General features: G+C 39.9%; 1 protein-coding gene across 3 annotated transcripts in view; it reads left to right on the top strand.

Moving 5' to 3' along the window:
* PLXDC2 (plexin domain containing 2) overlaps window positions 1-13,140 on the top strand; it is a 423,190-nt gene that overhangs the window by 239,517 nt on the left and 170,533 nt on the right. The gene's annotated exons all lie outside the window — the stretch shown is intronic.

The following is a 13,140-nucleotide window of genomic DNA, read 5'->3' on the forward strand; positions in this document are numbered from 1 at the left end:
TCTATATAAATGATAAAGACAAAAGTCTTTTAATGTTTTAAAAATTGTTGTCAATATACATAGCGAAAGATTTACCATACTATTTATGAAGTATAGTCATTGAGCTCTGCTCCGAATAAGTTTTTCCTCCTGATTATTCTTTTTTTAAGTGGTAATCTTCATAGATAACTTATCAATTTCCTCCAAAATGCCTTCAAAACAGTTGTTTCCCAAAGCTTTATACCAGTACATTCTTGTAAGCAAAGTTTACTGTTCTTAGTAGGTGGCAGAGAGAAAAACCTATTCCATTGGAGAAACATTTGTGAAGGTCACAGTCCAAAGACACAGGCCCACTAAAGGCTGAAAAACTTCTAAAACTGAAATACAAGAGAAAGAATAGAAGCAAAAATAGAACACCCAAGAACTATGGGACAATAATAAAAGATGTAGTTCAGTTCAGTTGCTCAGTCTTGTCTGACTTTTTGTGACCCCATGGACTGCAGCACACCGGGTTTCCCTGTCCTTCACCAACTCCTGGAGCTTGCTCAAACTCATGTGCATTGAGTCAGTGATGCCATCCAACCATCTCAACCTCTGTCATCCCCTTCTCCTCTTGCCTTCAATCTTTCCCAGCATCAGGGTCTTTTCCAATGAGTCCGTTCTTCGCATCAGGGGCCAAAGTATTGGAGCTTCAGCTTCAGCATCAATCCTTCTAGTGAATATTCAGGACTGTTTTCCTTTAGGATTGACTGGTTTGATCTTTGTCCAGTCCAAGGGACTCTCAAGATTCTTCTCCAATACCACAGTTCAAAAGCATCAATTCTTTGGTGCTCAGCTTTCTTTATAGTCCAGATCTCATGTCCATACCTGACTACTGGAAAAACCATAGCTTTGACTAGACAGACCTTTGTCAGTAATAAAAGATGTAATGTATACATAATTGGAATGTTGGCAGAGAGAAAAGAAAAGCAGAGCAGAAGGAATATTTGAAATAATAATAGTAGCCAAGAACTTTCCAAAATTAATGGCAGACACCAAACCAGAAATCTCAGAGAACACTAACCAGGAAAAAAAGAATGACAGCAGAAAGCACAGCTGGACATATCAGTTTCAAACTACACACACACACAAAAGAAGGCAAAGAGAAATTCTTGAAAGAAGTCAGAGAAAATTGTACCTTCCTACAAAATGCTCAACCAGTGCTCCTTAAAACGTCAGTCATCAAAAACAAGAGAAGTCTGAGAGACTGTCATAGTCAAGAGGACCCTGGGGAGACATGATAACTAAATATGCTGTGATATCCTGTCTGGGATGCTGGAATATAAAAAGGACAGTATGAAAAAATTAGGGAAATCTGAATAAGTTTACTTAATAATTCAGATAATAATTTATGTATCATTATCATTTCATTAATTTTGACCACAATATGGTCATACTAATGACATACTAATGTAAAGTGTTAGTATGAGAAAACAAGTGTGGAGTATATGGAAAGATTTTGCACTATCTTTGCAGCTTTTCACTAAATTTAAACCTAGTAATAATAAAAAAAACTCATTTCTTTTAAAAAAATAGGAAATACAAGTGGCTGCTAAATGTATGGAAAATGTGTAATCATACTTCTAATAAAAGAGATACAAGTTAAAACAATGAAATATTTTTTCCACTTGTGATTTGTAAAGATGTTTAAAAAATAAGTTTTATAATACAATAAATTTTTAGGATATAGAGCAAAATTTAGTCTCAATTATAATATATTAAAATATAAAATGTATAATTGTCATTCCTACTTCTAGAAATATATCCTGTAGTTGCACTCACACAGGTGTGAACTAATATTTAAGGCTAAAGATTGAAAACAACCTGTTAATAAGGCTGTTCAAGTTGTGAACAGATGAAATAAATTATTATGCACTCACAGAATGAAATGCCATGTAGCCTTTAAACAGAATGAATAGCGCCATATATCTAATGAAAAAATCAAGATGCAGAACAATGTTACACACATATATGTGTGCATGTATATGAGTGCAGACAGGTACGTTTAAACGTGCATAAACTATCTCTGAAATAGTTTGAAAGAGATATGATTTTAAGTTCACAAAGAAATCACTGGAAAGATATACAGCAAACTATTAACAGTGGTTACTCTTAAAGAGAAGAATTGGTAGATTGCTGGAGATGGGAAGAAAGGAGACAAATTCCACAGTCATCTGTACATCAAATGATTGCTTTGTTCATGTATTATCCCTTCAAATGCTATTAGAATTTAACATTCTTATAGGTAAGAACTCATAGGGAATAAATCCCTGAAGTACATATATTTGTTTTCCTTTTGTATAATCTTTATAGTAGTTATATGAAAACAATGGAATTTTCAGAGTGTAAGGTATCAAGTTTTTTTGTAACTAGTTTTTTCAAAAATTTCTTATGTTTTAGAGTTTCTGGTAGTAAATGAAGTTGCCATTTTTATTGCGTTCATTTAAATTGTTTATGGAAGTGTTTATTGGTATATCTAAATTTCTTGAGGATAAACCCAGATTAACATCAAATTGGTAAATGTGACATTGAAAGAAGGGCAGAAAAAAGATTTGGGTGATTCATGGTTTAAATACGTTGGTCATATTAGAAGGGAAGATATCACCATCTAATTAATCAACACATATTTGATATTATTAGAAACAATTTATTTGATGATATATTATCAGTAATTAGAAACTGAAAACAATTAGCTGAGTATTTTCTAAGGAGAAATAGGAAAATGTAAGGAGTGTATCTATTATCATAAGTCTGCAGACTGCAAATATCAGCGCTTCAAGGGTGGACCTGTGAGGAAGGGGAGTTAAATCAGGAATGAATGAGGCCACACCGGTGGAGATCCTCTGGCTGTGGTGCTAGACATTGTTTAATGAGGATATTGTTATGAACTGAATATCTGTATCCCTCCCTAAGTTCGTATGTTGAAGCCCTAAACTCCTATGTAGAGATGAGGCCTCTAAGAATGTGACTGAGGTTAATGAGGTCATAAGGAAGGGGCCCTGATTCAGTAGGATTGGTGTCCTTAAGAGAAGAGACTACAGCAAACTCACGCTCACCCTGTGTGCACTCAGGGGAAAGGCCATGTGAGGACTTAGTGACATAGTGACCACATCTGCAAGTCAAGAAGAGTCCTCAACAGAAGTCAGACCTTGCCTGAACCTTGATCTTGGACTTTCCAGCCTCAAGAACGTGAGAAAATACATTTCTATTGTTTAAAGCACCCCATTGATGGTGTTCGGTTATGACAGCTCAAGCCGACTAATACAGATGTCCAAAGGGCTTAATGACTTTGGGCTTTCAACAAGGTGGGAGACAGACTCCAGAAGTTCAGATTTTCTGGACCGAAGTGATACTTAAGTTCTTGGCAATGTCCTGATTCTGAGTAACCTGTCCCTTGGCCAAGCTGTAAAAAGCAGAGCCAGCCTTAGAGAAGCAGAAGCCAGGCTGGGCCAGGGTGGCAGAGAGAAGGGCAGGAGCCAAAGCAGATTATCATTAGGAATAACCGAGACACCCTGCGGAAGGTGGCAGGTGACCACTCCTCAGAGAAGGTGCAGGGTCCAGGGACTAGTGCCAGCCAGAGGGAAGATTTCCAGACCACAGGATTCTCCAGAAGAACAGTTATGCAGGACAGCAGACAGCTGGGGGCTGCCCCCCGTGGATTTACTACTGGATAGAAGAGAAGAGTGACCTGATGGGACAGTCCACAAGTACCTCGGTTGAATATTTGTTCAAGAATGTGTAGAACGAAGGATTTCAGGACCAGCCACTGAAAGTGTGCGTGAAGGTGGTGGTGGAGGTAAGGGATTACATTAGCTCTCTGTTTGTAAGAATATCTCTACTGAGAAATCTGTGTCTTATTAATATTGTCCAGGAGGCTTCTTTATTTCAGTGTCTTCCTTGGGTGTTACATAACCTTTTCGTTTGTTCTATATACAATGTTGTTGTGTAGTGGATAAGTTGTATCCCACTCTGCGACCTTGCGGACTGCAGCACTGCAGGCTCCCCTGTCCTCCACTGTCTCCCAGTTTTCTCAAATTCATGTCCATTGAGTCGGTGACTCTATCTAACCCTCTCATCCTCTGCCACTCCCTTCTCCTTTTGCCTTCAATCTTGCCCAGCATCAGAGTGTTTTCCAATGAGTTGGCTCTTCAACCTATATAGAATACATAAATTACTTACCTTTTCAATATGTATATAAATGGTATACCACTCAGGTCAAGGACACAAGCATGCATTTCTTTTTCCCCTAGAGACTATGGGTTGTTTGGGCAGTGGTTGAGCCTGTGGCATTTGTCCTGCAGTTTGGCACTATTTTAGTACTAGGCTGGCACATACTGGAGGTGAGGGAGGTTGGGGTGGAGTTGGTATTCACTTCAGTTTAAAAACTCTTATTTTCATAAACTAAACTGCAACTGTGTTTCAACACTTCATGCTTAGCAGGTGGCTGCCATGGAACTGATAAAATGTTAGAATGAATAAAAAGTTCTGCCTCAGTATTCCCTGGAGTGCTTTTTAAAAATGTGGATATCAGGGTCCTATACCAGACCCGGAGACAACTGCTCTAGAATGTCTATGTTCAAGGGGCACAGGATCAGGGACTGGGTTAGAAGATGAGGGCAAGGGATGAACCTAGAAAAATGGTCATGAAGTTGAGTTTGTGTAGCATACACACACAGAATTTCCCAGATTCTATTTCATTTTAATAGAAAAATTTTCTGATATTTCATATTCAAAGTACATGTAAGATTTGTAGTTTTAATTGATTATTAATATTTTATTTGGGGAGATATGGGAAAGTGATGTGGATAATGGGGAGTACAGACCACCTCTAGACACCACCACCCTCTTCTCAATTGGACTTCCTGACAGCAGAACCCAAGAATCTGATTTTCAACAATTCCCCAGGTGATCCTCATGTTTATTATGCTTGCTATTTTCTTGGGCTCCAAAATCACTGCAGATGGTGACTGCAGCCATGAAATTAACAGATGCTTGCTCCTTGGAAGAAAAGCTATGACCAACCTAGACAGTGTACTAAAAGTCAGAGACCTTACTTTGCCAACAAAGGTCCATATAGTCAAAGCTATGGTTTTTCCAGTAATCATGTATGGATGTGAGAGTTGGACCATAAAGAAGGTTGAATGCTGAAGAATTGATGCTTTTGAGCTATGGTGTTGGAGAAGACCCTTGAGAGTCCCTTGGACTGTAAGATCAAACCAGTTGACCCTAAAGGAAATCAGTTGTGAGTATTCACTGGAAGGACTGATGCTGAAGCTGAAGCTCCAATACTTTGGCCACCTGATGTGAAGAGCTGACTCATTGGAAAAGACCCTGATGCTGGGAAAGATCAAAGGCAGTTAGAGAAGGGGGCGGCAGAGGATGAGATGATTTTTGGATGGCATCACTGACTTAATAAGCATGAGTTTGAGCAAGCTCCGAGAGATGGTGAAGGACAGGGAAGCCTGGTGTGCTGCAGTCCATGGGGTCACAAAGAGTCAGACATGACTGAGCAACTGAACAACAAAATGGGACAAAACACATTTTAAGAAACACAGCACTTTTATAGAAATCTGGTCAGTGGAGACTCTGTAGTAAAAAATGAACTTGTAAACATCTTTCTACTTACATCATCAAGAAAGCAATTAGAGTTTTCAGGCATAAATTCAACTGCAGCTGCCTATAAACTGTAAAAGAAAAAAAAAAAGTCACTACTCATCCCCAGATTGTGGGTCTAATGACTTCCTTGTAATAGTTTGCCTGGCAGGTCAAGATTTAGAACACAGAGCATAGGATTATTCTTACAAGGCTCAATGTCACCTCTGTTTTGTGTCTGTCTCCCAGAGCTTTCCACCGGGGACACGGACTCATTATTTTCCCAATTTTGTCATCTGGCAGTATTTAAAGACGGTTTGTGCCTGATAACTTTGATTAACTTTTTCCCCCAAACTGTGTTCTAAGCAATAATATGGTTTATCCCCTCCTGCCCCATTCTTTGTTATGCTGTTTTCTTTGGGTTATAAGGGCATTATGTATATTCATATCAGCATTCCGGAACACAAAGCATAGTTGACGGTCTCCTCCTAGGTTGGTCCAAATGCAAAATGTTGGGCAGCCTCTTCAAGTGAACATTACAGTGCTGTGCCATTTGAGTGAGAGTTCAAAAGGGGGATAGAAGAGAAGAGTTTTATTTTTTTCCCTTCTGTGATTCAATGAGACAGTATCTGTCACAAGCACCTCATTCAAATAACCCATCCTCAAAGTGAACAGCACTTGTAGTAGCTCCTTGAAAAATTGAGCCTGCGGGTACAATAGAGCACTTAACTTCAGAGAAGGGATGTAAACACCAGTCTGAACAAATGCTCTGCCACTTCTGCTCGGCATGTATTAAAAACAATGAAAAAAATAGAACGATGAGAGTCTTTTATACAGAAGCCTTTTTATCCTAAATAGAAGGCAAAAGAATGTATAAAAAGTTTTTTTTGAAATTCTCAAGGATAAAGAATAAATTCATAATTAAGAAGAAATTCATAATTAAGAATTCAAAACAAAAATGGTCATTACATGATCTTGATTTTATGACCCATCCATCTATTCTGGAATGTTTGTTTGAATGAGCACATTGCCCAGTCTTTCCTGTGAGAGTCCAGCTTGCTTCCTCTAGGCCCCTGCAGGCCACCATTGACCCCAGCAATGTATCCGGGAACCGCATAGCAGGATTGTCAATTTCACTACCAACACCTAGGTTTGGGCTAGAAGAAGTCTTCTTTATGTGCCATTCAGCTTGAATATGCTGAGAATCTACCTGTAACTCAGAGACTACCTAAGACAATTTATTAACGTTGAACACAGGATGAAAGTGTTTGGCTTGCTAAATAATTTTTTTTTTCAATTTGCCAAGTTGTCCATTTTCATGGAGTAAACCACAATCCATCACCTTCATTCCATTTGCCTTACACACACATTAGCTTCAAGCCAATACATAGCGATGTTGTCCAGTGAGATATTTGTTTGTCGAGCTCTGTATGTAAAATCCTGAGCAACCTTAAAACCACGGGGACCTTCTAACCTTAAGTGATTTTTCTTCCTCCAATAGATGCAGTTTGAGTATTTAGATCTTGACATTTTGGCAGTTGGACATACTATGCCTGATGAAGAGCCCTGTGGTAGCAGTCAAAAAGTAATTTCTCACGCTAATGAACTTGATCTTTTAAAAACTAGGAGCAATGTTTAGCAGTTTGTTTTAAAAGAGAAAAACAAGCAAGGCTATATCTGAAGGCAGCATTTCTGTTGGTGGACTGCAGTTTCCACATCCTGTGTTCATTTCATTAGAGTCTTTTTATTAATGATTTCTCTACTACTTCTGACATATCCTTAAATATCCCCAGTGTTTTAATCAAGGATATGTTGGTTCTGGCATTTGGTCACAACACCCTTCCTGTGCTTTAATGCGAATGTTAATAAAACGCATGTCAGACTATACAGAATGAGAGGAGTGGAGTATATAAATCCCCACTGTCCAGGCTCATTATTCCTTTTCCTTTTTTCATAAAATCAAAATTATCTAAACAGCAATGGGTCAAAGAGTAAAACTTTGAATACTTTACAGCACTAGGGACTTAGGCTGCCTGGAGGTGTTTCAAATCTACTTTAATTCTGTTTCTGACAAGTGGTTCTGTAAGTGTGGATGAAGGATTTCTCCTAATGCTACTATGCAAAGTGTGCCAATGCTTACTTTACATAGCTGCAGTGACAAAGCTAAATGTTTCCAATATGTATTAAGTTAATTTTTAGTGAAAAACCCAAAGGCAAATGAGAATTTATAGCCTTGCATTTAAGAAGAAAGAATTGTGAGTGAATGAAATATTTTTTCTGTGTTAGAAAGAAGTATTCAGGTTCAATATTTCAGTGAACCTACTGTTAGTTTTACAGTCTGCTATTTACAAGTAACCATGCTGGGCAGTGTTGATGAAACAAGCCAAAAGGCATGATATTGGTGCCCTGGAGAGGTAGAGATAAAATATACCGGTTCAGGTGTACTATTTTATACCTATAGTAGGTCATTCATATTTACCACCTGGTGGAGAGCAGAGTGGGCTTCCCAGGTAACTTAGTGGTAAACAATCTGCCTGCCAATGCAGGAGACACTGGTTCAATCCCTGGGTCACGAAGATTCTCTGAAGGAGGAAATGGCTCCCCATTCCAGTATTCTCACCTGGGAAATCCCATGGACAGAGGAGCCTGGGGGGCTACAGTCCATGGAGCCACAAAAGAGTCTGAGTGACTGAGCACACACAGATAGCAGAGTGGGTTGGTTAAAGGCGCCAGCTATAGAGCAATATGGCCTTGGTTCATACTCTGCCTTTGCAGTGAATACATTTTGCCTTCTTTTCCTTAGTTTTTTAATCTGTAAATTGGGTATTTCAACAGCCCCTGCCATACAAATTGCTGTGAGAATTAAATATTACAATACATATGAAATGCACAGGACAGTCCTTGGCAAATGTGAAACACTGAATAAAGATGAAAAACTTTATATATTCACTGAGGAATATAATTCTCCCACAGTTTAGGAACATTGCTACAGTGTTTAGTGCCTGGTCACCAACCCCCAACCACCACTGTGTTTGACCTCATCTGGGAAACAGAGCTTCTGGGCTGCAGGGCGCAAGCTGGGCTTACAACCAGCTGGGGAGTTCATCCCGATATGTGCCCCCCACAGTGGGTAATTCAGTCATTGCTTCTGTAAAAACATACATAATGCATGTCATGGTCATTTAGAACCACTCACAAATAGTCAAAGTAGGAAATGTTAAATTAGATAAATTCAAAGATCTGCTATTATATTTACTTAGAGGCACACATGCATGTGCACATACATTTATATGTATATCAAAAAGATAGGACACTGAAAGATGAACTCCCCAGGTCAGTAGGTGCCCAATAAGCCACAGGAGATCAGTGGAGAAGTAACTCCAGAAAGAATGAAGAGCCAGAGCCAAACCAAAAACAACACCCAGCTGTGGATGTGACTGGTGATGGAAGTAAAGTCCAGTGCTGTAAAGAGCAATACTGCATAGGAACCTGGAATGTTAGGTCCATGAATCAAGGCAAATTGGATGTGGTCAAACAAGAGATGACAAGAGTGAGCATCAACATTTTAGGAATCAGTGAACTAAAATGGACTGATATGGGTGAATTTAACTCAGATGACCACTATATCTACTACTGTGGGCAAGAATCCCTTAGAAGAAATGGAGCATCCATCATATTCAACAAAAGAATCCAAAATGCAGTACCTGGACGCAATCTCAGAAACGACAGAATGATCTCTGTTCATTTCCAAGGCAAACCATTCAATATCACAGTAATCCAAGTCTATGCCCTGACTAGTAATGCTGAGGAAGCTGAAGTTGAACAGTTCTATGAAGACCTACAAGACTTTCTAGAACTAACACCCAAAAAGATGTATTTTATGTTATACAGGACTGGAATGCAAAAGTAGGGCGTCAAGAAATACCTGGGGTAACGGGCGAATTTTGCCATAGAGTACAGAGTGAAGCAGGGCAAAGGCTAATAGAGTTTTGCCAGGAAAGTGGACTGGTCATAGCAAACATCCTCTTCCAACAACACAAGAGAAGACTCTACACATGGGTATCACCAGATGGTCAACACGGAAATCAGGCTGATTATATTCTTTGCAGCCAAAGATGGAGAATCTCTATACAGCCAGCAAAAATAAGACTGGGAGCTGACTGTGTCTCAGATCATGGACTCCTTATTGCCAAATTCAGACTTAAATTGAAGAAAGTAGGGAAAACCACTAGACCATTCAGGTATGACCTAAATCAAATCCCTTACAATTATACAGTGGAAAAGAGAAATTTATTCAAGGGATTCAATCCGATAGACAGAGTGTCTGAAGAACTATAGACAGAGGTTCATGACATTGTACAGGAGGCAGGGATCAAGACCATACCCAAGAAAAGGAAATGCAAAGGCAAAATGGTTGTCTGAGGAGGCCTTACAAATAGCTGTGAAAAGAAGAGAAGCGAAAAGCAAAGGAGAAAAGGAGAGATATACCTATTTGAATGCAGAATTCCAAAGAATAGCAAGGAGAGATAAGAAAGCCTTCCTCAGTGATTAGTGCAAAGAATAGAGGAAAATAATAGAGAGGAAAAGACTAGAGATCTCTTCAAGAAAATTAGAGATACCGAGGGAACATTTCATGCAAAGATGTGCACAATAAAGGACAGAAATGGTATGGACCTAACAAAAGCAGAAGATATTAAGAAGAGATGGCAAGAATAAACAGAAGAACTATAAAAAAAGATCTTCACGACCCAGATAATCACGATTGTGTGATCACTCACCTAGAGCCAACATCCTGGAATGCAAAGTCAAGTGGGCCTTAGGAAGCATCACTACAAACAAAGCTAGTGGAGGTGATGGAACTCCAGTTGAGCTATTTCAAATCTGAAAAGATGATGCTGTGAAAGTGCTGCACTTAATATGCCAGCAAATTTGGAAGGCTCAGCAGTGACCACAGGACTGAAAAAGGTCAGTTTTCATGCCAATCCCAAAGAAAGGCAATGCCAGGAATGTTCAAACTACCACACAATTGCACTCATCTCACACGCTAGCAAAGTAATGCTCAAAATTCTCCAAGCCAGGCTTCAACAGTACATGAACCGTGAACTTCCAGATGTTCAAGCTGGAGTTAGAAAAGGCAGAGGAACCAGAGATCAAATTGCCAACATCCACTGGATCATTAAAAAGGCAAGAGAGTTCCAGAAAAACATCTACTTCTGCTTTATTTACTATGCCAAAGCCTTTGACTGTGTGGATCACAACAAACTGTGGGAAATTCTTAAAGAAATGGGAATACCAGACCACCTGACCTGCTTCCTGAAAAATCTGTATGCAGGTCAGGAAGAAACAGTTAGAACTGGACATGGAACAACAGACTGTTCCAAATCAGGAAAGGAGTACGTCAAGGCTGTATATTGTCACCCTGCTTTTTTAACTTATATGCAGAGTACATCATGAGAAATGCTGGGCTGGATGAAGCCCAAGCTGGAATCAAGACTGCTGGGAGAAATATCAACAACCTCAGATATGCAGATGACACCACCCTTATGGCAGAAAGCAAAGAAGAACTAAAGAGCCTCTTGATGAAAGTGAAAGAGGAGAGTGAAAAAGTTAGCTTAAAGCTCAACATTCAGGATTCTAAGATCATGGCATCTGGTCCCATCACTTCATGGAAAATAGATGAGGAAACAGTGGAAACAGTGTCAGACTTTATTTTTTTGGGCTCCAAAATCACTGCAGATGGTGACTGCAGCCATGAAATTAAAACAGGCTTGCTCCTTGGAAGAAAAGTTATGAGCAACCTAGACAGCATATTGAAAAGCAGAGACATTACTTTGCCAACAAAGGTCCATCTAGTCAAAGCTATGGTTTTTCCAGGAGTCATGTTTGGATGTGAGATTTGGACTATAAAGAAAGCTGAGCACCGAACTGAGGCTTTTGAAGTGTGGTGTTGGAGAAGACTCTTGAGAGTCCCTTGGAGAGCAACGAGATCCAACCATTCCATCCTAAAGGAGATCAGTCCTGAATATTCATTGGAAGGACTGATTATGAAGCTGAAACTCCAATATTTTGGCCACCTGATGTGAAGAACTGACTCATTGGAACAAACCCTGATGCTGGGAAAGATTGAAGGTTGGAGGAGAAGGTCATGACAGAGGATGAGATGGTTGGGTGGCATCACCAACTCAATGGACATGAGTTTGAGTAAACTCTGGGAGTTGGTGATGGACAGGGAGGCCTGTCGTGCTGCAGTCCTTGGGGTCACAAAAAGTAGGACATGACTGAGCAATTGTACTAAACTGAACTCCCAGGTAGCTCTACTAGTAAGGACCCACCTACCAATGCAGGAGACATAAGAGAACCGAGTTAGATCCCTAGGTCAGGAAGATCCCCTATGGGAGGGCATGGCAACCCACTCCAGTATTCTTGACTGGAGAAATCCATGGACGTGGACGCTGGTGGGCTACAGTCCATAGAGTCACACAGAATCGGACACAACTGAAGCGACTTGGCACCGCACGGCATGGCATACGTTGTAGAGAGATTGCAAACGGCATTGGAAGCCCAGATAAAAGCAAATTGATTCCTACTTCGTGTGTCAATGGATTTATGGTGGAAGTAGCATTTGACTTGAATCTTGAAGCAAGAGTAGAATTTTAGTAGGCTGAGAAGCTGGGGAACGTAATTTCAGGCAGAGGAAGATGTGCAAGTGAACTTTTTTCAGCACATGTGGAAGGTGGTGAGTGGTCCAGAGACTTGCACATGGGATATGGAGATATGTACTAAGAGAGAAGGTCAAGGAATGGGTTAGAACCATTATGTAAAAGTCCTTGATATTAGGAGAAGGTCGAACTTAGTTTTATAACCACTAAGATGAGACTGTTGAAGACTGTGGAGATTACTATGGTTGCTTCTTGTTTCCATTGTGAAAGGTGGATAAAATACAGGATCTTGGTCATCATTTCCAGTATGTGGTTAAAAAACTATAGAATCTAAATTGGCCCAAGACAGAAGACTAGAAAGGAGATTAAAGGAGGCGGTGATAGTTCATTGACAGAACTCTTACACATGATGGTTCATTCAGAGTGAAAGAAGTCCAGGAGAGAATAACCATGAACCAATACAAGAAACAAAGGATAAATAGCACTCTGAGGCGTTGAGTGACCATCCCACCTTTATGGTCACATGAGCTAAAGAGGAAAATGGGCATCGGATTCTATGTCCATTGTGTGTGTATGTTTATGTTTTTTCTTTTTTTTTTTTTTTTTTGTTTATGTTTTTTCAAGACCTTTTTGTAGTAGGGTAACAAAGAGGGAAAATCTCACAGTTCCCCTGACCTGCACACCCTGGTAAACCCTGTGTAGTGGCATTTTCCTGGGCACAGCTGAGTGTAAGGAAGTTGGCTCACCACAAATGGAGCTGAGTCTTACCGCTGGCTAAACCAGCTGACCTAACTGCTGGGTGCACAGTGCCCACAGATGTAAACGGTGGTTCATATCCCAGTCCTCGCCACTTTTTCCATTTTGTAGATGG

Source organism: Dama dama, chromosome 23, assembly GCF_033118175.1.
Source record: "Dama dama isolate Ldn47 chromosome 23, ASM3311817v1, whole genome shotgun sequence".
Lineage (NCBI taxonomy): Eukaryota > Metazoa > Chordata > Mammalia > Artiodactyla > Cervidae > Dama > Dama dama.